Source organism: Crocuta crocuta, unplaced genomic scaffold (genome assembly GCF_008692635.1).
Source record: "Crocuta crocuta isolate KB4526 unplaced genomic scaffold, BGI_CrCroc_1.0 scaffold274, whole genome shotgun sequence".
Taxonomy (NCBI): Eukaryota; Metazoa; Chordata; class Mammalia; order Carnivora; family Hyaenidae; genus Crocuta; species Crocuta crocuta.
Genome location: NW_027530222.1, coordinates 4208842 through 4236618, shown reverse-complemented (window position 1 = coordinate 4236618; position 27777 = coordinate 4208842). Strand labels below are relative to the sequence as shown.

General features: G+C 48.2%; 1 long non-coding RNA gene across 1 annotated transcript in view; it reads right to left on the bottom strand.

Moving 5' to 3' along the window:
• Window positions 1–18974: 18974 nt before the first annotated feature.
• The window catches only part of LOC144232705 (uncharacterized), a 24984-nt gene continuing 16181 nt past the window's right edge, over window positions 18975–27777 (bottom strand). The window contains exon 4 of the long non-coding RNA XR_013335494.1: window positions 18975–19152. This is a non-coding gene — a long non-coding RNA (uncharacterized LOC144232705). The remainder of the gene's footprint in view (window positions 19153–27777) is intronic.

The following is a 27777-nucleotide window of genomic DNA, read 5'->3' as shown; positions in this document are numbered from 1 at the left end:
GCCCTCCAAAGCTGGCCTGGCACTACAACAGCCCCAGGGCCAACCCCTTCCCATTTCCCAAGGGTCTAGAATCTACAGGGTTCCTACAGGCTTCCCAGATTCTAAGACTGAAGAGACCTTGGTGCCTTAGACAATGCTGGGCCTTGGAGTCAGGGCTGGGTTACACACACACACACACACACACACACACAGATACACACACACACACACACACACACACAGACAAATCTTCACAAAGCCCTAGGACCTGCTTTGATCATTCTTAGCTTACCCTAAGGCCTTGCCCCTTGAAAGCTATCAAGTCAAGGAAAGAAGGGTTCCTTATGCAAAGTGGAGAGGCAGTAAACATGCTGACTGAATAAATGATTCAAATCCGACCGAGATGCAAGGAACCCACGTGCAGGCATTGTGCTGGACAGTCCGCCTGTCTTATCAGATCGAATCCTCACAATGAACTCTGTGAGGTCTTTGTCACTATCTCAATTTTCAGATGAAGAAACTGAGGCTCAGAGAGGCACAGTAATTGCCCAAACTCACAAAGCCAGTACAAGGCAAATCTAGGATTCAGACCCAAGACAGCTGGAAGCTGGTCTAATCCCCGTGATAGGACACCACAGCCCCCCTGGTGGGGTCAACTCCAGCTGGGTCTTACAATGACATTGCAGCAAAAGTCACCAAGGACTCCAGCGCTAGCCCTTGAACCTCTGATCTCTGTGAGCTTGCAGGAAAATATAGGAATGAAGATACTGGGGAAGAGTCAGGAAGTCTAGGGATTACGAGGTGCAATGGACTCGGATCACCCTCCTCAGGTATTTTTGTCAATGGGATTCACGAGGCTGCGGGGTGTGAATGAGCAATCGCTATATTAAAAGTTCCTGAAAAAGCTTTCCTCCCTTGAGCCTCAGCTGCTGATCTAGAAAAAGGAGGAAGCCTCGGGGGTCTGCACCCCTCCCCCAGCCTCCCTCTTCAATTTGCATTTTCTGGTCAGAAAGTGGCCAGAGGGATTGCCTTCACCCAGCTCCTCCTCCCCCTTCCTCCCTTCTCCCTCCCACAGCCTTAACCCATCTCCTCATTTATAAAGCAGGGATGGGAATCAGGTACATTCTCTTCATGGGGCAGCCATGAGGATGAAATGCATATTGAAAGGAGCCTGGTACAATGCAATGCCTGTGGTATACCATAAGTGCTCAATAAGTAATACCTTCCACTCTGGGAGGAAAATTGCCCCAGAAAGCAAGGAGCCTCAGCTCTGGACTGCCAGGTCAGCCTCAGAAGCCCAGCGCTGGTTTCTGTCTGGGTAGTTGAGCTTGCCGAGTACCAGCTTCCTCGTCTGCAATGGGGTGATAGCACCCACCTTATGGAACTGTGGGGATAAGAGCCTTCTATAAAACACTTGCCAGGGAGCCTGACACATAATCCGTATTTAACCGACGCTGCCCAGTGCTGGGGCCTCCTCACTACTCGTCAATTCAGTGAATATTTGCAAAGCACTTGTATGTGCCTGGTACTATGCTAGGTTCTGAGAACCCAAGGTAAATAAGATGTCCTCCTCGTGTCAAAAATACCTCATGGTAAGACCGCTCCTTCCCTCAGAAGGGAAACGTGAAGAAAAATTAAATTGGGGAAGGGGAGCAGATGAACCTTGAACCAGTAGTAGCATATGAATAGGCTCTTGATCGATGCTTGCAGAATGAATGAATGATTCCACGAACAAGGAATGAAAGCAAATGTTCCTAGGGCACTACTCTGTGCCAGCCTCTATTCTAAGCCCTTTGCATATATTAACTGATTTACCTACTGACTTACCCTAGGTGGAAGCCACTAATTATCCCCATTTTCTACACAAAGGAACTGAGGCTTAGGGAAGCTTTCATAATCTGCAGGAGCTGGATTTGAACCCAGGCCTTGTGGCTCCAGAGCCAACGCTGCTAAGTCTCACTCTTATTCATAATCTAGATCCCACAGCAATTTTTCCTCTATTGAGCCTTATGATACACCCAGGTGGTAGTCGGCCCCACAGGCATTATCACATCCAGTTTACAGAGGAGAAAACCAAGGCACCGAAAGAATGGTGACTTTTCAAGGACACCCAGCTGGAAGCCAAAGAATGCAATTCACATCTATTGTCACCAAGAGTGAGGTGAGGGGTGAGAAGGTCGAGGGTGATAAAATTCTGGATTGTCAGATCTAGAAAAGGTGTTGGGGCAACCAGACCAAGTGCTTCATTTTATAGATGAGAAGATTGAGGCCCAGAGAGGTGCAGCATTTCGCCTAAGGCTACACAGTAGATTGGTAACTAGAATACTAGTTGGCCAACTGCCAAGCAAGCCAAGTCCACCACATTTTTCTTCAAAAGAAGTCAAGAGCCATGGCATTCGGCAAGGGAAATGCACACAAAATTGGGCAGCATGAATGAGGCCCCTATCCCACTCCAATATCTCCCTTGGCTTTGTGAGGAATGCAAAGAATTGAACCCCCTTCCTTGCTAGTCTGAGAATGACTATACATCAATAAACCAATTAGTGAGAGCCCCTGCTCTCATGGGGTTGAGGAGATAGAGAGTGATGGTAGGGGGCTCTTGTGCACTGGATCGGCAAGGAAGTTCTCTTGGATAAGGTGGTGTCTAGGCAGAGACCACAAGGAAGCCAGGGAAGGGGTCGTGCAGATTGATGTGGGAAGAGCATTTCAGGGTCAGGGCACGGTAGGGCCAGAGGGCTCCAGGCAGGAAGTGATGTGCCTTGGAGGCCAGGGCAGGGGAAGGCAGCAACAAATGAAGCCAGAAAGCTTGGGAAGGGGATTAGGTGGGGGCCTGCAGATCTCATAGGAGCCCGTAGTCACAGAAAGGACTCTGGAATCTATCCCAGGTAAGGTGGGAAGGCACAGGAGGCTTTTGAGCAGAGGGAGGAATTGATTGGGCATGTTTTTCTGTGATCACACCAGCTGCTGTGTGTAGAATACTCCGTAGCGGGCAAAGATGGAGACAAGAGTACCAGCAAGAAGGTGCCGTGATAATGCAGGTGAGAGAGGCCAGCAGCGTGGAGGGCCAGGCGGCAGAGGGGCTGGGGAGAAGCAGGTGGGTTCTGAAGCCAACCTTGGTAGCCAACCTATAGATCCTATGTATGAAGATGGATCCGAACAAATGTATGGCCGACTCATCTTCAACAAAGCAGGAAAGAATATGCAATGGAAAAAAAGACAGTCTCTTCAACAAATGGTGTTGGGAAAACTGGATGGCAAGATGCAGAAGAATAAACCTGGACCATTTTCTTACTTCATACACAAAAATAAACCCAAAATGGATGAAAGACCTAAATATAAGACAGAAAACCATCAAAATCCTAGAGGAAAAAATAGGCAACAACCTCTTTGACCCCTCCACAGAAACTTCTTATTAGACATATCTCTAGAGGTAAGGGAAACAAAGCAAAAATGAACTATTGGGACCTCATTAAGATAAAAAAGCTTCTGTGCAGTGAAAGAAACAATCAACAAAACTAAAAGGCAACTGACGGAATGGGAGAAGATATTCGCAAATAACCTATCAGATAAAGGGGTAGTATCCAAAATCTATGAAGAACTTATCAAACTCAAGACCTGAAAAACAAATAATCCAGTAAAGCAATGGGCAAAAGATATGAACAGACACGTTTCCAAAGAAGACATCCAAATGGCTAACAGACACATGAAAAGATGTTCAACATCACTCATCGTCAGGGAAATACAAATCAACACCACAATAAGATACTACCTCACATTTGTCAGAATGGCTAAAACTAACAACTCATGAAAAAATAGATGATGGTGAGGATGTGGAGAAATGGGAACACTTTTGCGCTGTTGGTGGGAATGCAAACTGGTGCAGCCACTCTGGAGAACGGTATGGAGGTTCCTCGAAAAATTAAAAATAGAACTACCCTGCGACCCAGCAATTGCACTACAATTGGATACAAAAGGATACAAAAATGCTGATTCAAAGAGGCACATGCACCCCAATGTTTAGAGCAGCATTATCAACAATAGTCTAAGTATGGAAAGAGCCCAAAATGTCCACTGACTGACGAATGGATAAGGAAGGTGTGGTATACACACAATGGAATATTACTCGATGACCAAAAAGAATGAAATCTTGCCATTTGCAACAATATGGATGGGACTAGAATGTATCATGCTAAGCTAAATAAGTCAATCAAAGAAAGGCAAATATCATACGACTTCACTTATATGTGAAATTTAAGAAACAAAGCAGATGAACATAGGGAAAAGAGGAGGAAAAATAAGATGAAAACAGAGAGGGAGGCAAACCATAAGAGACTCTTAAATGCAGAAAACAAACTGAGGGTTGCCAGAGGGGTTTTGGGTGGGGGAAGGGCCAAATGGGCAATGGGCCTTAAGAAGGACACTTGTTGGGACGAGCCCTGGGTGTCACATGTAAGTGTAGATTCTACTCCTGAAACAAGTATTACACTATACACTATCGTGTATACACTATACACTGTACGACTAACTTGGATTTAAATTTTTTAAAAAAAGATGGAGCCAACAGTATTTGCTGGTGAATTGAATGTACAGTGTGAGAAAAACAAGAAAACAAGAAAAACAAAGGTATCCAAGATGACAACAAGCTTTTGGCCTGGGCATCTGACATAACAGAGCTGCCCTTTCCTGTGATGGAGAAATCCATGCAAGCTAATCAGAGGCCACTTGTCCCGGGGCTCATCTAAGAGTCGGCGTCTTCCAGCCCCACCCCTTCCCCAGAGTCCTAGCGATGGACAGCCAGGCGCTACTGAGGGGGCCTTTCTTAGCCACAGACAGAATCACAGTAGCACCTCTCATAAGATACCCCATGTCCCAATTCCATGCAGCCACAAAGCTTCCACTTTCTCAGAGGCACATGCTGGCCCGTCCTGGGAGCCAAGGGCCAGAGCCCAAGTAGGGTCAGAGCCCAGACGGTCAGCCAGGCCTGGCCCTGATTTAATTACGGGATCAATGTGACCAGCTGCCCTGCCAGCAGGAGTGCCCCTGGGCCTCAGCTTGGCCAGCCCCTGGGCCACAGCTCCTGGGCTTGTCAGAGGGAGTTAGCCTCACTCGCCACTCCCCGGGTCCCGTCCAGCAGGCCTGGCTGGCCCACCACTGGGCACCCAGAGTGCGAGAAGAGCACAGGCCAGGCCAGCCCTAGGCCGTGGGATTTGGGACGCAGAGCCTGCTGGGGCTTAAACAGCTAGGGCTTCTGGGAAATGAGGAGGATCACAGGAGGGGCCCTGACGGAGATGCAGGGTGGGGTGGGACAGCACTGAGTGCTGGTCCAGAATCTCAAGCAATGCCCCTTACCAAGGCTCGGAGGGCCCTGTGCGGATGCCAGAGAAGGCTGCACCTCTGAGTGCGTGGACCTCCTTCAGGGATACCGGGAAGTCAGACAACACAATGTACATTTCAGCACTGTTCAGGGGCCTGGGTAGGCTTATGCCTGTGAACTTGGAGAAACCCAGCTCTTCCACTACAGATGAGAGAGGCTCCAGTCTGTAGGTTGAAGTACCTGCCTTGGGTCCCTCCCTGAGCTCCTCCTTGCTGTTCTCCAATTGGGCTGATTGAGATACAGGTGTCTTCCCACATCTCTAAAATGGGGCCACACACTGTCCACAGGGCTTCCCACCCAGGGGTGGATATACATTGAGATCTGGCAGCCAGAGCCTCCCCACCAGGCCTGCAGCTGCCTCCCTCCAGGGCTCCCTGCCTGTTTGTTTCTACCCAGGAGCTGCTCTTGGGGCTAGGATGAAGAAATAGAAAATCAGGGCAAGCAGGAACCTTAGAGATCATGTCACTCATTAACAGATGGGAAGACTAAGTCTCCGACAAGGGAAGGGACTCGTTCAACAGCACAGAGTGAGTATTGATAAACCAAGAGCCTGGGGTGCCTGACACCAGTACAGTGCTATCTCCATGGTGCATCATTTATCAACAGAGCCATGGGACCTTCCTCCCCTCACCCTACTATGCGTCTCCCAGATCCAAGTCCCTCAGGGAGCTAAGGAGCTTCCCCAAGTGACCCCCTCTCCTCCAGAAATTCCCCCAGTGACATTCCTTTCTGGCCCGCTCCTTCCCCCAGAGTCTCTGCTCCAGCAGGACAGCAGTGAGCCCATGCTCCCTCCCCCCTCCCCCCACTCCCAGACAGCAGTGTCAGTTCTCGTTATTCTAGGACACCCTTACGATGCAGCTATGATGTGCCCTGTATCCTTTATCTCCTTATAGTATTCAATACCCATAATACCTATAAGGTAGGTATTACTGTCCTGTTTTAACAGATGGAGAAACTGAGACTCAAAGAGGTTCATGTCGCTAAGAAAGTGATGCATAGAGCCTTAGACCCAGATATGTCTGATGCTGTGAGCTGTGCTTTCTCCAGGGCACATCGCATTTCCATGGTGGGGGTTTCAGGTGTGAAAGCCAGTTAGTTGCACCTGACAAGTTCACCTCAGTTCCTTCTTCTGGAAAATGAAAGGCTTAAATAAGGTGATTTCCTACAGGCCCAGAGTGTTAATCCTTAGGGATTTCTGTGAGGAACAGTATGGTCGTGATGCTTTCTGAGTTTTCGGAGAAAGGGCCTTCACTTACATGGACCCTCCCAAGGCCCCTTCTTCTCATTCTAGACCAATATTCACTTTCTTACCAAATGCTGTGTTCTTATAAAATGTTTGTCTTAAAGACCCCTCACTCCTCTGTCCTCCTCACCCCTGGCCTCCCCCAAACTGAATAAACTTCAGGCTCCACAAAACAGGATCTGCCTTTGGGAGTCAGACAAACTAGATTTAAATTCACTTATAAGCTGTGTGATTCTGGGAAAGTTGCTTAACCTGTCTGGAGCCGAGCCATCTTCTCTGTAAGGCATTGTGAGTGTTCACTGGCTCAAAGCAGGGACCCCGAGACTGCTAGATTTCCTCTGTTCCCTCTGGTTGTACAGAGCCAGATACAGACCCAAGTCCAATCTTCCTCGGAGTGAGAAATGTAGAAAGGACATTAGCCAGTCATTTGTACATCTTTGGAGAACTGGCTCATGAGATTCGATCCCCACCTTCACCTCAGGAGTAGCTCTAATTTAGCCCCTGGCCACTGTGCCTTCCCTCTGGGCCCCAGTGTTCCCCACCGGTTCTCAGAATACAAGCCACTCTAGTGCATCTTCCCTCTGTGGGTTGACAGGAGGTGGGGGTGGGCGTGACCCTAACCTACGCACACTGCCCTCCACTTCTCTCAGGCTGCACAGTGATCCCCATTAACCACGGGGGATGCACTCCAAGGCTCCCAGTAGATGCCTGAAACCACGGATAGTACTCAACCATATGCACATTGATTTTCTCCAATACATACATACCTGTGATAAAGTTTAATTTATAAACCAGGCACTGTAAGAGATTAACAATAACCAATAATAAACTAGAACAACTGTAAACAATAAACTATAACAAAGATTATGTGAATGCGATCTCTCTCCTTCAAAGTGTGCTATTGTGCTGTACTCGCCCTTCTTCTCGTGAGGATGTGAGATGACAAAGGGATTGATGGGGTGAGGTAAATGACACCAGCCAGGCGTTGTGACACAGCCTTAGGCTATTGTTGACCTTCTTACAATATGTCGGGAGGATCATCTGCTTCTGGACCACGGTTGACCAAGGTAACAAAAACCACGGAAGGCAAAAACACGGATAAGGGAGGGGCCACTGTACATCCTACATCTCATCTGTGCCTCGCAATGACATCGAGGCGGATATTCTTATATCCCTTCTGGCAGACGAGAAAACCGGGACCTGAGACAAAGCAATTTGTCAAGGTCATGCTGCTGGCTGGACGAGAGAGCTGGATAGAAGAGCTGTTCAAAGCACTTTCCTACCCTGATGTGCCACAGCCATCCCAGGAGGCAGGAAGGGGAGACGCACAGGGTCCTCGTGCATTCCCTCACCTGCCAAGATTGCCAAGCGGCAGGTGTTAGAGCCAGGCCTGGAACCAGGCCCCCGATTCCTGACCTGTTACCGGTATCTACCCTACCAGCATTGATGGTCTTGGGGTTCGCCAGAGAGGGATTCCATATAGTAGCCTCACTGCCAAGAGCAAAGCAGGCCCCAGCCCCAGACCAGAAAGTACAGTGACAATAGCAATAACATGACAGACACTGTGTTGGGTGCTTTACATGCACTTACGGTTCTCCAAGCCTGCCTCATCACTTCCTTCTCACAGACCGGAGACTGAAGTGCAGGTATCATCACTTCCTTCTCACAGACGGGAGACTGAAGCTCAGAAAGAGCGAGTGACTTGCCCAAGGTGACAAAGCTGGCAAGTGTTGACGCTGGAACCCGGGGCCGCTAGATGAACCCTCGTCTGGGGCATTTTTGTTTTCAGCTTTACCGGCACCTTCCCAGGCAGGTCCTTCCAAAACAGCTCCCTTCGAGGCCGCGCTCCTGGTGTTCATGGTGTCTGCACTCTATGATCTTCTGAGCATTGGTCATGATCTGCAATTCATTTCTTTTGTTTATTTCCCTGTTTATTTTCTGCCTAAGCTCCAAGAGTCCCGACACCCTGGCTCTCTTGTTTACCACAGAATCACTAGAATGGAGCTTAGCACCCAGCAAATGCCCGCCATGTACTGATTGAATGAGTGAATGAATGAATGAAGACTCTCAGCATTAGCCCACAAGACCTCGGCCAAAATGCAGGGAGTCTGGTAGCTTTGGGGTGTGAAGAGGAAGCTCAACTTGGCCTAGTGTATAGAGAAAGCATGGATTTTGGAGTTAGCCCCACCTGGCTCAACATTCGAGAGTAACCTCAACATTGACTCTCTATGTGACCTTGGGCAGGCTATAGGTTTTCTCATTGATTAAATGGGAACAGTAATACTCTGAAGGACTGCTGTGAAGATTCAATAAGACCTTAGAGAATGAGAACCCAGAATGGGTCCTGGCATATCTGGCGTCCAGTATGAGACGCTCCCTTCCCCCTCCCTGCTAACGACAGGCCTCAGGACTCCAGGCTGGGAATGGTCCAGAACGCCACTTGCATTAAGAGCCGGCCTCAGAGCCTGTTACTGCTCCCCACCCCGTGCATACAGCAGCCAATTCCAAACTATGTAAATATGCCAGACTGCCTCCTCAGCAAGGGAACAGCTATACTTAGTGCAATTTGCATGTATTTTAAGCTGACTTGTTCCAGGCAAAGAAGCCGATTCATGAATTTAATAACATTCATAGATTCCCAGAATGTCAGCACTGGGAGAAACGTCAGAGATCGCTCAGCCCAGCCCCTCACTGGGCAGAGGAGGGTGTCTGGGGCAGCAGCGTGTTCAAGGTCATGCCTCTGGAATGGCATCCGCCCCTCAGCTTTGGATTCCAAGTCCAGAGCCGTCTGTGTTTCACTGTGTCCCCTCCCAGCACGTGTCCAAGCAAGGTATGAATTTGCAGCCTCAGACCCTCGTGCGACCTGAACCTCTTTAGCTCAAGGGGTCGTGTGACCTGAACCTCTTTAGCAGCGGGCCCTCCAAGGCTGACCTGCAGGCAGGAGTGAGGGTGTGGGTGTGGACTGGGGCACTGGCTGTGGGCGGAGGGCAGTCTAGTGGGTGCTCAGTCCTGCTTCCTTCCCTGCCAGGGCATCGAGGGACCCATAGAATGACATCTTGTGAGCTTTCCCACTCCCCTTAACAGCCCATTAAGATGATGCATTAGGTCATCCAGGGATTTACCTAGAGCATCTTTTAACTCTAATCACCAGCGACTGCTTCTGCCTGGCCAGCCGGCCTTCCCTCTTCTTCTGGTAACTGTGCCCTCCTCTGCTTTATGGGAATGGTGCCCCTCCTCCCCGGATTCCAGTGTGGCTGTCAAACACAGGGCCCTCAGGCCTTGCCACGGGGCTGGGCTGGCCTTGTGATCCATCCCTGATCTGCTCAGTGTTTCCGCGGCGGCGGGCATGTGACTCAAACAGTTGTTTCGAGGAGTGTGATGCCTGCTCAGGGCGAGGCAGCTTCACTTTTCCCTCTGAAGGTGGCCTCCGCGGCACTGACAGCGGCTGGCTTTGCTGCCACAAGGAGCTACCCTGCCTGAGAAAGGAGTTAGCACAATGGAAAAGAGGGCTCAAGATGGACAGACAGTATGCCGATGCCATTGTCAAAATGCCTGGCTCCGGTCGAGCCTGGAGCCCAGTTCAGTCCAGCTATTTTGAAGCTGGATTTCTTCACTTTCATCTGAAACACCCCTGACTCGGTCCTGATTTGCATCATCTCCTGAGGTGATCCATCTCATGAAGTGACCCCTGCCATGGAAAATTGTACTTCTTTGGGAAGAGGGTCCTAAAGAGACCTTCGAGGACTTATGGGGGTGTCCCCATTCTAATCAAATGTATTTGGAGCTCTTCCATTTAAGAGGTGCCAGCTACTCTTATATTAAGAGGTTTTAGTCACCCCAACAACTTTCTGAAAAGTATTGCTCTTGTTTTTAACCCCATTGTAGAGATTAGGAAGCCAAGGCTCAGAGTGGTCAAGGATCAACATGTTGTTGGGCAGCCTGGGTGGCTTAGTCAGTTAAGTGTCTGACTTTGGCTCAGGTTATGATCTCACAGTTATTGAGTTTGAGCCCTGCATCGAGCTCTGTGCTGACAGCTCAGAAACTGGAGCCTGCTTTGGATTCTGTGTCTCCCTCTCTGCCTCTCCCCCCTTCACGTTCTGTCTCTCGCTCAAAATAAATAAATAAATAAACATTAAAAAAATTTTAATAACTACATGTTGGAGGTGGCCTCCAATGGAAGTAGTGTGACTTCAAATACATTAATGAAAACATATGATGATGATGAAGATTGCTCCCAACTATTAAGCACTTGCGGTGTGTGCTAGACACCACGCTAAGCACTTCACCTATGTCAAATACTCCTCCCAACAACCTTGAAATTTTACAGCTGAGGACACTGAGGCTCAGAGCACTTATGTCACTTGCCCAGCTAGTAAGGGGAAGCTGGACTGGCCCTCACCTCGGCCAGTCTTATTCCCGTATTCTAGATGATGTGGGCATAGGCTATGTTCATGTTTCTCAGGCTTGTCCTAAATATACTGACTCTGCTCACATCCTCTCAGCTTTTGTTGTTCCTTAAAAAGAAAAAAGAAGTGTGGGGTGCCTGGGTGGCTTAGTCAGTGGAGCCTCCAACTTCAGCTCAGTTCAGGATCTCCCTATTGGCGAGTTCGAGGCCCGTGTCCATCTCTGTGCTGACAGCTCAGAGCCTGGAGCCTGCTTCAGATTCTGTGTCTCCCTCTCTCTCTGTCCCTCCTTCACTTGTGCTCTGTCTCTGTCTCTCAAAAAATAAATAAACATTAAAAAAATTTTAATAGAAATAAATATTTTATTTAAGAGAGATGGAGGAGAGAGAGAGACAGAGAGTGCGTATGAGTGGGGGAGGAGCAGAAAGAGAGAGAGAGAGAGAGAGACAGGAGAATCAGAAGCAGGCTCCACACTGTCAGCAGAGAACTGGAGGCAGAGCTTGAACTCAGGAAACAGTGAGATCATGACCTGAGCTGAAACCAAGTATCGGATGCTTAACCGACTCAGCCACCCAGACGCCCCTCAGCTTTTGTCTTTCTTTTTTTTCTTTTTTAAAAAAATTTTTAATGTTTTATTTATTTCTGAGAGAGAGAGAGAGACAGTGTAAGCAGGGAGGGTCAGAGAGAGGGAGACACAGAATCTGAAACAGGCTCCAGGCTCTGAGCCTAATGTGGGGCTTGAACCCACAAACCGTGAGATCATGACCTGAGCCGAAGTCAGATGCTTAACTGACTGAGCCACCCAGACGCCCCTCAGCTTTTGTCTTTCTGAGCTAAGGAGGGACCTACTGTGTTAGGGCTCCAGCCCCTCCTCAGCTGTCCGTAGACCCCTCCACTCAAGTGGCCAGAGCCAGCCAGGCTCACTGCTCACCTGGCTCCTTACCACCAGGCTCAAGACCCCAAGACCAGATACCAGAACCTTCCTTGACCACTGCTGTCCATGAGGGGCCAACAAGGGGCTGAACAAGGATGATGGAACCCCCAGCTGGGACCACCTAGAGGCTGCCTAAGGGTAGACTCCAGGCCCCAGTTTCTCTGGCGCTCACCTCTCTGGGAGCAGAGGCACACTGGGCTCCGGGTCCCTGGAGGGGGGGGGGGGTGCTGGGCAAAGGCTCCACGGCATTTATTTACAGAGTGCTCGCCTGGCACCCTGGAAGGCTGCCTACCTTCCAGGAATAGCTCGGTGACCTAGGCCAAAGAGTCCCCATATTTGGTGAAGGGAAGAAGACCTCTACGCAGAACAACAGAATGATCCACAATTGCTGCCCTTTGCGGGGGCCACCTCTCCCAGACTCTGGGTCCCGCTCTCCCAGGAGGGATGCCTCCTGCTCCCTGCCAGGCCCCCCGCAGTGACAGATGGCCAATGACATGCCAGGGACTCTGCTGGGAATGCCCCACCTGGGATGCTAAGGGAAGGTGTAGGTACCCATCCAGAGGACAGGAATTTGGGTTTTCATCACCTAGTCATCCAGACAGCTTCCCAGGCTGAGACTGGTCTAAAAAATGCCAAGTCATCTAGGACAAGGAAAATCTCCTTCAGTGGCCACCAGGCTCATTTTGTCCAGTCTTCAGCCAGCTTCCACTTCCTCCATGGATGAGAAGTTACAAACTCTGCTTCAGAAAACACCATGGGAGACCAACTCCATGGACTTTCTCAGCCCCTGTCCAAGAGTCAACTGTCCCTTGGCCTATGGAAATATCCCTTTAATGAACCTCCACCCCTTCCTCCTTGCCTTTCATCTACCTCCAGCCAGTGTTCTCTGAGCCCTGAGGGAATATCTCACAGGAGATGGCTTTTTGGATAAGACAGAGCACCCGCTTCAGTGCCCAGCCTAAGCTTAAAATCCTGCCCTCTTTCTCAATAGCTGTTTGGCCCTGAACAGATAAGTAACTTCTCTGAACTTTGGTTCCCTCATCTGCATATAAAAATAACTCCCTCCTTGGCTATATGGATTAGAAAGTAGGTTCGAGTCCCACATAGGGCTGTGTGTTGACAGCTCAAGAGCTTGGAGTCTGCTTCAGATTCTGTGTCTCCCTCTCTCTCTCTGCCCCTCCGCCATTCGCATGCATGCACACGTGCTTCTCTCTCTCTCTCTCAGAAAATAAATGTTAAAAAAAGATTATTAAGAAAAAAATATTAATTTAAAAATTGTTTTAATTTTAAAAAATAAAAAATGCATAACTTCAAGTGTAAAGCCAACAGACAGAAACCCCATCATGCACGCAAAATAAGGACCCCTCCTCAGAAAAACTATCTGACAATGAATCTGGTCAACCAAATAATGAATCAAAATAATCTGAAGAGAGAAAATCTGTGGTTAAAAAACCAACAACCGGCAGTGAGCATTCCACAGTAGCCCATAGTCCATGGATTAAGCAAGTAGAAATCGCAGCTATAGAGCAGAAAATGAATGACTACTTTGGACAATATGAAAGGAGTGCATTGAATAAACACCTTGCTTTGTGCGAGAGTGAGGAGGGAAGAGTAACGTGCTAATTTTCTCATTTCTCCTAACAGAGAGTCACTGGATAGTATCTCAAATAGAAATTTTGCTTAGAACTTACTTTACTCTCTTAATATTTACGGCACTCTCTCTTAATTTTGAAGGCTCTTTTAGGAATATATTTTGAATATATTTTAGGAATGTATTAATATTCCTGTGGTCAAAATAATTCATCTGATGTTCAAAAATTCTGTGTCAATTCTTTGAATTTCCTTTTTTGCTATTAAAATTTTCAGTTAGGGGCACCTGGGTGGCTCAGTCGGTTAAGCGTTCAACTTCGGTTCATGATCTCGTGGTTCGCATGTTTAAGCCGCCCGTCGGGCTCTGTGCTGGCAGCCTGGAATCTGCTTTGGATTCTGTATCTCCGTCTCTCTCTTCTCCTCCCGCACTCACACTCTCTTTCTCTCTCAAAAAATAAATAACCATTAAAAACTTTTCAGTTAAGGGGCGCCTGGGTGGTTCAGTATTTTAAGCATTCGACTTCAGCTCAGGTCATGATCTCACGCTTGTGGGTTTGAGCCCCACATCAGGTTCTGTGCTGACAGCTCAGAGCCTGGAGCCTGTTTCAAATTCTGTGTTTCCCTTTCTCTGCCTCTCCCCTACTCATATTCTGTCTCTCTCTGTCTCAAAAATAAATAAAACAATTTTTTTTAAATTTTCAGTTGAATTTAATACATGCTTAGTAAAAATGCCCTGCACAGTGTGATTCCATCTTGACCAAATTATTTCTCCAACTACCTAAGAGATCTCTATTTATATGCATACAGACAAAATGGTTATCACAGATTGTTGATGATGACTCTGTTTGGTAATGAGTAGAGTAACTTTTTTCTCAAATATTTTCACTAAGAACATTTACATGTAAATACAAAAGATGATTAATTCTTTTTTTAGTTTTTTTTAACGTTTATTCATTTTTGAGAGACAGAGCACAAGTGAGGGAGGAACAGAGAGAGGGAGACACAGAATCTGAAGCAGGGCCCAGGCTCCGAGCTGTCAGCACAGAGCCCGATGTGGGGCTTGAACTCGCAAACCATGAGATCATGACTTGAGCCAAAGTCAGACGCTTAACCGACTGAGCCACTCAAGTGCCCCAAGATGATTAATTCTTAAAACTGAGTAGCAAGCACAAACTCAGCTGAGTAGCAAAGGACAATATTTGAAGGTTTCAAGAGCAAATGAATCGAACAGTCCTGTGGTCATTTCCTGAGTCCAGCTTCCCTGGGTGTTTGTACCGGCCCCGTATGGGGAAGTCAGTGATCAAGTGCATGACACACGGGGCTCCACACACTAGGGGCAGACATCTGGTAGTACTAACATTTAAGCCAAGGATTAGATGTGTGGCCCGGACGGTGTATGTTGTGAGGGTGGGGAGATACACGGAAGGAGCTCTGTATTTTTCTGTTTCTAAATTCACTATGGACAACCCCACTTCTCAGGAGTAGGTCAAAGCAGAAATTTCTGGAGGGTGTGGAGAAATGTCCTCAGCCAGTCTGTCTGTGAGATTTTGGAATAGCAAGCAGTGCCCACAAGAAACCAAGGGGGCTCTCCAAAAACAATACTGCCCATCTCGCAAGATTCATTTGTGATGGGCCAGAAAATTGCTACAGCGCAGGGTCAGGAAGACACGCGGCAGAGCCTCTCACAAAGTTCTGTGGACAGCTTATGGAAGTTTCCAGTGGAGGATCAGTATTCCCACTGACCACTTGGATACAGAAATGGACAGCATGCTGATTCAACCCAAGACGGCATGAAGCCAAGAATTATGCCAGTGTCCATCTTAAGAGATTGCGTAGGCTGGAACAACACACGCAAAGTAACAAAGTCTGCTAAATAAACACAGAATGGGAAATTTTAGCTCGTCGCCAGGTAAAGACTTCAGAGCTTTAGTTGACTTCTCTCCCTATTACTGGATTCTGACATTGCTCCCAAAGCCAGTATTGGCAGTTCCCAAACTTACTGTCTTTACTTGGACTTTGTAGAGAATGTTGTTTCCTAAGTAGCCAGGGACCCTAAACCTTCCTGATCAAGGCACTCCATCCTCAAGACCCGGGTGTCATTCAGCATCTCCAGAAGAGCCCTGGCCTTCCCACAGCCCCTCTGCTATGCCTAAACCACTAGTCCAAACCTACCAGAGCTTTAACCAAATATAACCCTTTGTCTTTGCAAGTGAACCCTAAGCTTCCAGGTCTTTGTCCTCTGTGTTCCCAACAGCCTAGCATTGGAGACACGTGACTGGTGAATAAATGCTTGATAAATGAGTGGGTGGGTGAACAAAGCACTGTGGACTCCCCAGCTGGGGCAGCAAGGCCCAGGGACAAATGGCCCGAGTTCTGTGACCACAACTTCTCTAGACCCATCTGGTGGTTTGTCATCTCCACACCAACTCCAAGCTCCAAGGGGGGCCTCGGATTGTTGGTGCTTCTGAGTTTTCCTAGGCAAAGTTGAACTTCGTGAACTCATTTTGCTCATCGGTGAAGTGAGTAGATTGGGTGAACAGCTCTAGCCAGGGCCGACTTCACAGGCTTATGGCGCAGTTACACGGATCCAGGGTTTGTAAGGACCTGCACTTGGTTTAAAGCTCTGCTGTCACCATCTTCAAACCTCTATTTTTTTTAACAAAGCTCCCCATAGTTTCATTTAGCAGCGATCCCTGCAAATTATGTAGCTGGTCCTATTCATCTACGACTATAAAAGGACCCATATTATTTTTACTGTAAGCTTAAACTAGTTAATGAACATTTAAAGCAATGCCAACTTGCATCTAACCTTTATCAGCTCACTGAACAAATATTGGCCTGCTTTGTGTAGTTGTCATTGGAAAATGCATACAAACATACATACTTACCCTTTGCCACGCGTCATTATTTCATATGTGCGTACTTGTCCGTGCCTTGACATGGTTCCCATATTTGTCATTTTTAAAAGCTCTATCATATTCTAGAATGTAAATACACTATGGGTTTGAAGCCAAACCCTGATGGCTGGGCATTTGGGTTGCTTCCAATTTTTATAAATAGCATTTCTAAGAGCAATTACTTTCTTATTTTTTCTCTTTTAAGCTATTTCCTTGGTGTATATTCTCAGAAGTAGAATTATCAGGTCAAAGGGTAGGAATAATTTTATAGCTCTTAAATATTACTGGATTGTTCTCTTGAAAAAGTGGATCAGTTTATGAAGCCATCAGCAAATACACATGTAACTGCTTCTAAGGTTCTGAAAGAATTATTTTTTACTAGTTTAATAGGTACATAATGATAGCTCAGAACTGAAAATAGCTTAAATGTCCAACAATAAGGGAGTGAATTTCAGAAGCATGGTAGGTCTGCATACTTTTTTTTACATGATCAGCAAAAATCAGGTCTACTGACCAGGCACATGGCAGTCCACCCCCTTCTTCCCGAAACTGAGCTACTATGTGCTCCACAAGGTGACCTCAAGCACAGACACCCCAGGCTGGCCAAAGGCCCTCACCCCAGACCAGTGCTACATAGACAATCAGGACAGCCAGGTCCTGGCCCCACCATTCCTAACTACGAGCCTCTACCTATGAGCTTGGTGTCACCTCCGCCAAGGGCCTCCCAGGTTGAGAGAGGATTCAATAAAATAATGTAGGAAGCAGGCTCTTTGAAAGCATCCAGATTAGTTACTGTCATAATGAGTTTGGTTCTAGGAAGGAGCTGGCTGTTTAGTCACTGATCAGTCTGGATGCAACCCTGGAGTCCCAGTCGTGCTCCAGGAGGAAGAAACAATGATGAATACCTGCTGGTGTCAGCGGAGCCAAGCTGTGTGCCTTCCAGGAGGGAGGAGTCCTTTCTGGTACCCAGCCCCACCTTTCTTTGAGCTTGATAGTAATACATATTGATTTAAAAAGCACTTACTGTATACCACACACTGTTCCGAGTGTTTGACCAAATTAACCTATTTAATCATCTTATTTAATAAGATAGTGAGTTACGTATAGGAGGATTAGGAGGAACTTAACTGAGGAACCAGGGGGAGAAGAAGGGGGGAAATGGTGGGGGAAAGGGAGAGAGGCAAACCATGAGAGACTCTTGAATGCTGACAAAAACTGAGGACTGATGGATGTGGGGGGGGGGGATGGGCATGGAGGAGGGCACTTGTGGGGAAGAGCACTGGGTGTTATGTGGAAACTAATTTGACAATAAACTATTTGTAAAAAAAAAAAATAAGATAGTGAGTTAGCAACTGTGCCCATTGCATAGGTGAAGCAAGAGAGGCAGAAGAGATTGAGTGACTTGCTCTTAGTAAGTCAATAGCAATGGAAAGCTAGTGGCAGAGCTAGATGGAGCCCAGGAGGTCTAACTCCTGTCTCCAAGATCCACACACTTGTTCTCTGAGCTATACTATCTCTAAATGAATCAAAGGACACCAGAATCCCACGGGCCCCAAATGGCATCTACTACAACCATCTTATCTTTGAGTTGAAGAAACTGAGGGCATATCCAAGAAGCTAACCCACCCCAACTCACACAGTACACAGTGACCAAGCCAGATGGAAACCCAGGTCTCCCAGCCAGTACTCCCCACTCCCCACCCGCCACCACTAGCTCTCACCATGGCTCATCTGCTGCCCCAGGATCAGTGACGGGGCTGAGAGGAGACAACCCCCCAGCCCACATCCCTGAGGACCTAAGCCAGAGAACTGAGCAGTCTCAATGCTGATGGAAAATCATACCGGACAGGTCAGCTCTGGAAAAATCAAGCTGAGACCAATGCTTTTTGGATAAACACCAAACCCACCATTCGCCCTGGACAACAGAGTCTTTTCTTTCCAGCTATTTCTGTCCTGGACTGGGAGAGAAAGGCAATGAAAGCACATTTCTTTTGAAGAACTCAATGCAGAGGTACAAGGGAGGAAGACTCTCCAAGGCCTGGCCTATTGATCCCGGAGAGACACTCTCTGCCAAGAGGAGCCCCCGTACTGAGCTCTGTCCTCTCTCCTCTCCCGGCCTCCCTGGGCCCAGCTTCCTTGCATCAGGACACCTCTGGCCCCTTCTGGGATGAGTTCTGCTGCTCTCTCCCCCTCCTCCCCCTCCTCCTCCTCCTCTGCTGACGTGCACCTTCTTCGAGCCTCTACAGTTATAAATAAATGATGTCTGGATTGATTAGAGGATTGGCTTTCCCTCTAGCGACAACCCTGATCTCTCATCTCTGAAATCTTGCTGCCAACCAGCCTCACTCAAATTTCCTGTTGCATCGAGACTTAAGTGGAAAGCGTCCTCAACTGGGGACACCAGAGTGCCAAACCTGGAGTCAGGAAAGGAGGATTCCAGGTCTGGTCGCTGATGTTCTGTGTCCTTGGGCAAATCATTCAATGCTCTGAGCCTGCTTTGCTCTCAGTAAAGAAGACAATAATTCCTAGCCACCTTCCTTACAGAATTCTTGGCAGAAGGGAACATTCTAAGTGTGGAAATACAGTGAATTGTCATGCCCGTGTGGACAGCAGGTACGAAGTGGCTCCCTCTTGCATCCGGCCAACTCCATGAACCAAGGAAATCCCAGTAATTGCTGCGAGCTTCGCTTCCATCCTCACGATATAGTCACACACGCTCTTCTCCAATGTTGCTTTGGGGAAAAAGATGGCATAGACATGTGAAGATATTTTTGAGCAATACAGTGTCCTGCCCCACTGATATACAGTGATTATAAATTAGGCTTATGGAGAACATTTAATGACACAAGTAAATAATTGTGCCATAAGTGAAAAACCCAGAATACAAAATCGTGCATACAGGATGCAAAGAAAGAACCCATAGACGAGATAATGCTAGTAGTAAATATATCCTCTGATAGGATACCTTACCTGCTTTATGAACTTTGTTTTTTCTACAGTAGCGTGTATCGAAATAAGACAGGGAAGGGACTAAAATGTTTTTTACTAAGGTTTTTAAAAAGTTATTGAGAAGTCTTGTCCTCAAGTTGCTCAGACGGAGCCAGGCACTAACTGTCGGATCGATGCTGTTAACACAGAAGCTACTGGCACACAGTGTGTTAGGGACGGAGAGGTTACCTCCTGCAGGGAGGAGGGGAGATAAGCAGACAAACAGCCAGCCCACGAGCCACAGAAGCCCCACGTGTGACTTCCGTGGGCCATCACAGAACCTCAGAGCTGGCAAGAAGCTTAGAAATCCCTGGTCTCCCACTGTTCCCCATTCCCACTTCCCAGATCAAAATAGGAGGCCACGATAGGAAAAGGGACTTGTCTAAGATGCCATGTCTCATCTCCTGCTTCTCCAGCCCTTCTATGTCATCTCTGGGGCACTGGGCCCACCCAGGTCAGTGCCTTTCTGCTCGTTACCTAATATTCCCCCCACTGCCCCATTTTCTGGTCAGTATATGTGGCCAGGGAATCAGAATCACTGTTATGGACGTGGGCACAACACATCCAGGATGTGAAGCTGCCATCCTGCCCAGAGAATGTGGCTGCTGCAAACGCAGCAGCTGAATAACAGTCAGAGAAGTTTGGGATCTTAGAGCTTAATGCAGCATCTTCATCTTGGAAGAGAGAACGTGGAAGCACAGATCTCCAGTGACTTACACAGTGATGTGCCAAGTCACAAACCTCACCATTTTTATTCATGATTTGGCCATCTTTTCCATTATGTTGTTCAGCCCTTCAGAAATGAATGAATGGATAAATGAATGAATGAACGAATGAAATGAAAACTGATAATAAATGCTGTTACTTAATAGATAATCATTACAGACTAGAATGTCCAAAATATCTGGAACATAAATAATAATCAGAGCCATTGTTTTAATATACAAAGATTGCCTGCACATCAATACCAAAAAAAAAAAAATAACCCAATAGAAGAAAAGAACAGGGGCACCTTGGTGGCTTAGTCAGTTGAGCATATGGTTCTTGATTTCAGCTCAGGTCATGATCCCAGGGTTATGGGATTGAGCTCTGCATAGGGCTCCGTGCTGAGTGTGGAGCCTGCTTGGGATTCTCTCTCTCTCCCTCTGCCTCTCTCCCCTGCTCAGGCTCTCTCTCCCTCTCAAACTCTAAAATTAAATTAAATTAAATTAATTAAATTAAAAATTAACAAAAGAAAAAAGATCTGATAAAAGATACAAGGATGTAATTCACAGGAGAAATACAAACAGCCAACAGATATGTATCTTACTTTTGTAAGATGTGCTTGTCATAAAAAAATTCAATTCACGCAAAGGAGGATTGGGTCTGGAAGCTTGATGGACCTTCAGTTTTTACGTCATGTATTTCTGCATTGTTTAAATTTATTATCGCAAACATCTTATGAATTTCTTAAAATCTGACCACCCAAAATAAAAATATACACTCACATGATTTCAAAGCTAAGCATTTCTTTGCTATTTGGAATTATCTTTGCCACTATCTGCCTTACCCATCTACATTATTAACATGTTCCATCAACAAATAAATAATAGATTCATACCACCATCCAAAATTAAGTCCAGGTATGTCAAAATGACAAAGTAAAAAACAACTTTAAAATATCACATGAAGAATACCTGGGTGGCTCAGTCAGTCAAGTGTCCAACTTTGGCTCAGGTCATGACCTCGCAGTTTGGGAGTTCAAGTCCTGCATTGGGCTCTGTGTTGAACGCACAGGGCCTGCTTAGAATTCTCTCTCTCTCTCTTCCTCTCTCTCTGCCCCTCCCCTGCTTGTGCTCTCTCTCTCTCTCTCAAAATAAATAAGCTTTAAAAATAAATAAATAAAAACAAAATATCACATGACAAAAAATAAGAGTCTATCATCTAGATCTGAGAAAGGCTTTTCAAGCAAAACATAACACCGGAAGGTCATAAAGAAAATAGTTGACTGATGTGACAATTTACAAAGTAAAGCTTCTGTACAATAAAAGACTCATAAACAAGGAAACAAGCGAGAGATTGGGAGAAAATATTTGCAATATGTGTGGCACATGAAGGATTAATGTCTGGACTCTAGGCAGTAACCTAAAATCAATTCTAAATGACCAAATACCAATAGAAATAAAAATGGAAGGATATCATGAATAGGCAAGTCAGTAAAAATTTTTAATGATTAATTAATAATGTTTAACATTTCCACTTCATTTGTAATCAGAAGACCCATCAAATATCCATTAAAAGTAGTCAAAAATGATAATCCATGTTATAGAATACTATGGAGGCTTTAAGGCCAATCTATACGTACAAACATGGGAAGATTTCCAAACATATTTCCTAGAAAAATATGTTATGAAACAATGCAAACAGTATGATCCCAATTAGGCTTCTATCTGTTTTCATTTATGTACATATACGTGTAAGTGGGTGGGCAAAGTTCTGAAGGAATATGCATCAAACTGTGTCCCCCTGGAAGAAAGTGAGAATGAAGGCCGTAGCTTGGGAACCAAGGGGACGGTCACCTTTTCCTTTTATTTGCCAATGCGCGTATTCTTTGAATCTTTTGCAAAACCATATACCTCTGTGAGGGGGTGTATTTTAGAAAGCAACCAAACAACACAATGGAAAGGTCATCAATGGCCATTTTCTCTTGAACCAGACTATCAGGAATTGCCTCAACTTTAGGAATAATCCCTTGAGATAGAATGAGACCACCAGCTTTGGAAACCTCAGGAAGTTTCTTCCGAGTGCACCCTCAGTCTTCATGGTGCATAAACATAGCTTGTTCCTGCTTGTTCCATCCTCAGGGTGCAACCTAGAAGCCAAACCCACTGTTGGCAAGGGGGACCTCTTCACACTTTCATAAAGAAGCGTCCCCCCTCCCCTCTACCCACCCTCTCCACTGCCAATCTCCACCTCTAACCCGTCTCCTTGACCCTGGCACCCTCTGTGGGAAGGACAGCTCCAGGCCCTTTACCAGGAACGCCTAAACTTCGGGCATCTCAAGAGAAGAAATTGTACAAAGTGGACTCAGGCAAACCCCAAGCAAAGGTCTCCCAGAATCCATGGACACTTCCATCACTCTCACCTGAGGAATGAGAATTCCTTCTCTATTCCATTAAAAGATGGTAAACTCAGAAAGTTCGTGTATTCACAGGGTGTGCGAAGACCTCCTTATGTGCCAGATGTCCTGCAGGCCTTTTGGTAAGGTGCTCATTTCATTCAGGCCACACTGCAACCCCAGCGTGGGCACTACTCCTTGTCTACATTTTACCGATGAGAAAACCAAGATCTGAACAATGATATCACCAAAGATCAATTCGGTGTCACAGACGTCTATTAATCAAGTACTCCAGGCACAGGTCAAGGTGTTTGGGACCCATAGAAAAATAGATGTGGTCCCCACCCTTGAGGAGTTCATAGTCTAAAGGTCGAGACTCTCAGCAACGAAGAAACCTTAGGTTGATACAGTCTTGACTTACAGTCTACAAAGAGGCGGGTGTCAGGCAGAGACCCATAATGAACACGAATTTGACTCCAAAATATGTAATTTCTCCACGCTGTGCTGGGAGTTAGAGATGGAGACAAGTAGGCCCCAGGGGCCATGAAAATCAATGCATGGGGGTTAACAAATGCATCCAAAAGGTGGTGAGCCAGGATCTGGACCCAAGTCTGTGGGTCCCCAGGTTGTGGGCCCTTTCCTACTAGGCCACACTGCAGAATCTATTTCTCCACAGTAAGGAAATCTCGGGGTGCGGTTCACACTCAGTGAGAGAGGTCAGTGTCAGACAAACAGATCATCATGAACACCTGCTTCACAGAGTTTCACTCAAAATTATGCCCCATAATGAACTATAACCCCGGGAAGGTCTGTCAAAAAGACCAACGTTCTCCTTTAGCCTTGACCTTGGTGAGCACAGCCGTTCCTCACTGGACCTCAAGTGCAGTCTTGGGGCAGACACTGCTCTCCGCACAGCCTCTGGAGCCCCAATTCCAAGGTGCCATCTTTCCTTTCCAGACCCATTTACAGACATTCCTCTATACTCTGTCTTTTCTGCTTTCAACTATGCAGCCCCTTCCAATGGCCACTTCTTGCAACCTCAATCCGTTTATCAAGTAGTCTGACCTAATTTCTCCCCGCTTCATCCCTGCCTCTGGGACCACTCCCAACATCCACACCAAGAGCAGCAGCCCTCCTCCACAACTTGGCCCCCTACACATCTCACTCCGGGCACACACTAGCGCGGCTGGGGGGACCTCAGCGGGGGCCACCATACCACTGGTACCCTTGAGTTAATTCATCACTAGCCCCGTTTACATATCTCTGGTTTCCCCTGCATCGGAGCACGGACACCTCTCTTCACACTATCCACATAGTGTGCACCCTTCCTTTCAGGGAGGGAGCTCCTCCAATCACAGATCAGTCCAGAAGGTGTCCAATCACAGATCAATCCAGAAGGTGTCTTGATTGCTCTGGAGACTTAAACAGGATACTTTTTGGTCTTCCCTCTTCCTCTGCCTGCATACGCGTGCACAGGCGCGCACACACACACACACACACACAGCACATGCCTGCCACACATGTAGACAGAGACATTGTGCTTTAACACAATGGAAGCCAGAGCTTCCGAGGAGGCTCCTCCTCACTCCCCCAGCCCTTGGCCGTCTGCCCAGGAAGCTCCCCATCCTCTCCAGGCCCTGCGCCTGGGTCCTCCAGGAAGCAAGCACCTGACAAACTGACAGCAGCCGCAGACCACCCCACATCCCCCTTCTCAGCCTAGAGAATCCCATCTGAAGCAGACAGGGCTTTTTAACAAACAATTAGCTTGAATTTTTCATTAGCTGCTGCTTCCTTTGCAGTTCCTGCCTGTACCCCCTTGCATGGCCAAGCTATGTACAGCTGGGGAGGCCCAGGCCGTCACAGAGGAGAGCCCGGAGGATGCATGGGTTAAGGCTCTGGTGAACCCACCTCCGAAGTGGACCCCTAATGAAGCTCATTATAAATTACATCCATTTCTTCCATGCAGCCCATGGGCGGTCTACTTGAGAGACAGGTGTTTTCGAGAGCACCAGCAAAGTCCTCCCACTGCAGGGAAACCACTCTGCCCTGGGGCTGGGATGGCAACCATGAGGATAATGAAGATGATCAAAGTGATGGAGAAGTGGAGGCCTTCCACTGGTACAATGTTCCGCTGTTTGCAATGCTCTCACACATTCCGGCTCTCAGCTGAGCTTCCTGACAACCCTTGGAGCTCATTATGATCATTATTCTCAGCTTCTGGTTCACAGAAGAGGAAGCTGAGCTTCAGGGGTAAGTGACTTCATCCAACGACACAAAACAAGGGAGTGGCTGAGGCAGGATTAAGGATGCCTTTCAATGGCAACTCCAGGCTGGATTTTCAGAACAAGGAGACCAGCGAGTTCCCCTTTCCTCTCTGGGGCCCCAGATAGGGGAAACATTGTCTAGATGAGTAAATGGATGGATGTTCAGGAATTGATACTCAGCGGGGTTTCTGGAAACGTCTGAGAAGAGAGGGGAGACTCAGTTCCAAATGTATAAGCAGACAGTGAGGGAGGAGCCCTGGGAGGTCCACACATCGGCCTCCAGTCCCTGCCTCCAGCCTCACTCCCCAGGACGTCTCCCTGAGGTCAGAAAGGTGACATTCTCCCAGATAGAGCACCTATCCCTTTAAGGCCAGCGGGAGGGGAAAGTGTCCTGGAGGAAGAAGAAAGGCCTCTTCAGCCCTGAGAAGGAGTCTAAGGGGAGACATCTCCCCACTGCTCCCCACAACCTAAAGAGAGGGCCACCCACCTGCCACCCACCTATCAGATGGGTCTTAGCACCTCATTTGGTTCCAAGTTACCCCAGGGCCCAGGGTAGGAGCAGAAGATGAGCTGGTCATTTTTAGATTGATCTAGTTGCTCTGTGATACCCAGTGGATGGTCAATAAATAATCGCTGATGAATGAATGCACGAATGCATGGGAGAAGGGCAGGGAGGAGGCCACAGCCCCCCTCAACCACACAGTCTCCTCCTCCATCTGCCCCTATGCTACTCCTGTGGTTAGCATCCTGGTCTTCTGCTGCCTTCTCTGTCTCCTGGCCACAGCTCCGTGGCCTTGAACTTACCTCCAATGCTCTCTGTCTTTCCCCCGCTGTCCCAGGGCCTCTGTGCAGCTGTGAACAGCGGAGGGGACCTGCTCAGTGTAGGTGCCTGTGTTGTCCATAAGCTCTGGAAACCAATTCCCTTAGAGGCAACACACAACCAACGGTAAAGGGGCCAGTGGATAAGCACATGCCCTCAGATGGAAGGTTCTGTGTTCTCCCGAACGTTCCCAGTGGAGTCCTGCCCAATTCCCTGTAGCAGCGTCCTCCTTCGTGCACCCTCCTTCTACCCCTTTCCCGGGGGCTCCCCAGCTAGCCTACCTACCATAAGACCCCTAGGAGGGTTCCCTGTGCCCCCGGCCCTCTGCTGTTTCCTTGGCTCCTGTCCACAACATGGCCTCTGTTTCTACCCCGCCGAGGGAAATTCTGCAGCCTGCTGTCCATGAGGGCAAACCAACCAAACAGCTGACATGGCCAGAGGACCAACTCCATGCTGTGGCCTGGGCTGTGCCTATATAGACCTTCTTTCCAAGCCTCACCTCTGGGGGATGCATTACTATTCCCATTTTATAGATGCACACACCAAGGTTCAGAAGAATATGACACAGGTCACAATAAGAGAGAAGTCCAGAGCCATCAGAGGTCTTACCTTGGCTTACATAGCATAGTAGGCATGGGCTTAGAACAGCAGTGACCCCCAGAACCAGTGTGGAGACACACAGAGCCCTGACATGGGACCCCCATCACCCCCTGGGCGAGTGACACAGAACAAAGGCTAAAGGGTGGGTGAGAGCCTAGGGGTTCAGGAATAACAAGATTAGAGCACAGGGGAGCAGGCTGAAGGGCTGGGAGACAAGGCTCCAAGATCCAGACAGCCAAGTGCACAGGGCCCTGCAAGTTGGGGTAGGAAAGGTGGACCCCACCCCCCCCGCCCCAGAGAGCAACCTGGAGCTTGTAACGTCTCTGAGACAAGGGATTGGCAGAGTCTAAAACAGATTCCGTTTGAGAGAGCTTCCTCAGGCTGGGTGTGGTCAGAGTGGCTTGGCCAACTGTCCAGGAAGGAATCAAGAATCAAGGCCGGACGCTGGGCAGGTGATGTGAGGAGTCTGGCCAAGGAGGAGAGAAACCAAGAGAGCCGGAGGCGAGAAAGAGGGCGGAGTTGAGGACAGCCTTGGGACTGGCTCCCTGTCCCCACCAGAGAAGTCAAGGCCAGCCCAGTCCGTATCTCTGGACAGCCTCTCCACTCCTCTCTACTCCCTCTGCCTCTGGGAAAGGGCGAGGTTCCCTCGAGCCCCATCCTGGAAGTTGGCTGGGCCATCTCTGCCCCCCTGAAACCGTGAAATATTTACAGCCCGCCAAGCAGGGGAAGTGAGGGGGAGCGAGCACATGAATTATTGACAGCTTCACTTTCATCCTGGCCCAGGCTGCGGGGCTGAGCACAGACCCAGGGGAGCCCCGAGGCAATCTATGGGCATTAGGCAGAGTTTTTGAGGAAGCCAGGAGTAGAGGCCCCCCTGAGTGTCAGGGGAACCAGAGGAGGCCAGAGTAGAGCAGACCCTGTCCCAGCCCCTCGGGGTGCCCAGTATCCAGGAGAGGGTAGTGAGAAGAGTGACTGGCAAGGAGCCGGGCATTGTTGAGCCAGGCCGGGTGGCCCCCACTCCTTCCCTGGTTGCCTCCCAGACACCCAGGGATTTGGCCTGTCGGGGCTTCATTCACCCCTGCAAGCTGCTCGGATACCTGTCGTGACAGAGGGCAGCTGCCCACTCTGAGATGACTTCCGGGGTGTCGCTAGCCCTGCAGGGTACCAAACCCACTGTGCCACCCCTGCAGCAGCCCCGAAGGGCCGGCCTCCTTTGCTCCCATGCTGTCTCTGCTGGGATAGAGCAGAGAAGGCTACGCCTTCCGCACCCCCTTGCACAGAACACCCCCTAGGAAAAGGCCTCAGGGCAACTGTTCTCTCCTAACACGTGAGCAGCACCAGCAACCTGCCTTCAAAGAAAGAGCTAGATCCTGCAGTCGAGGCATGAGCACCGGACTAGGAGTCAGAAGACATGGGTCTGAGTCACAGCGCCACTGGCCAGCCATGGACCCAAGCCTCAGTTTTCTCGTCCGAGAAACGGGTATGAATGTGGTACCCCCGGCCTGTCCTATGGGGCTGGCAGGCATCTCTAGGAACCCTCGAGAAGACAGACTCTGCAGACAGAGATTGTTCTCACCCAGACTGCCCC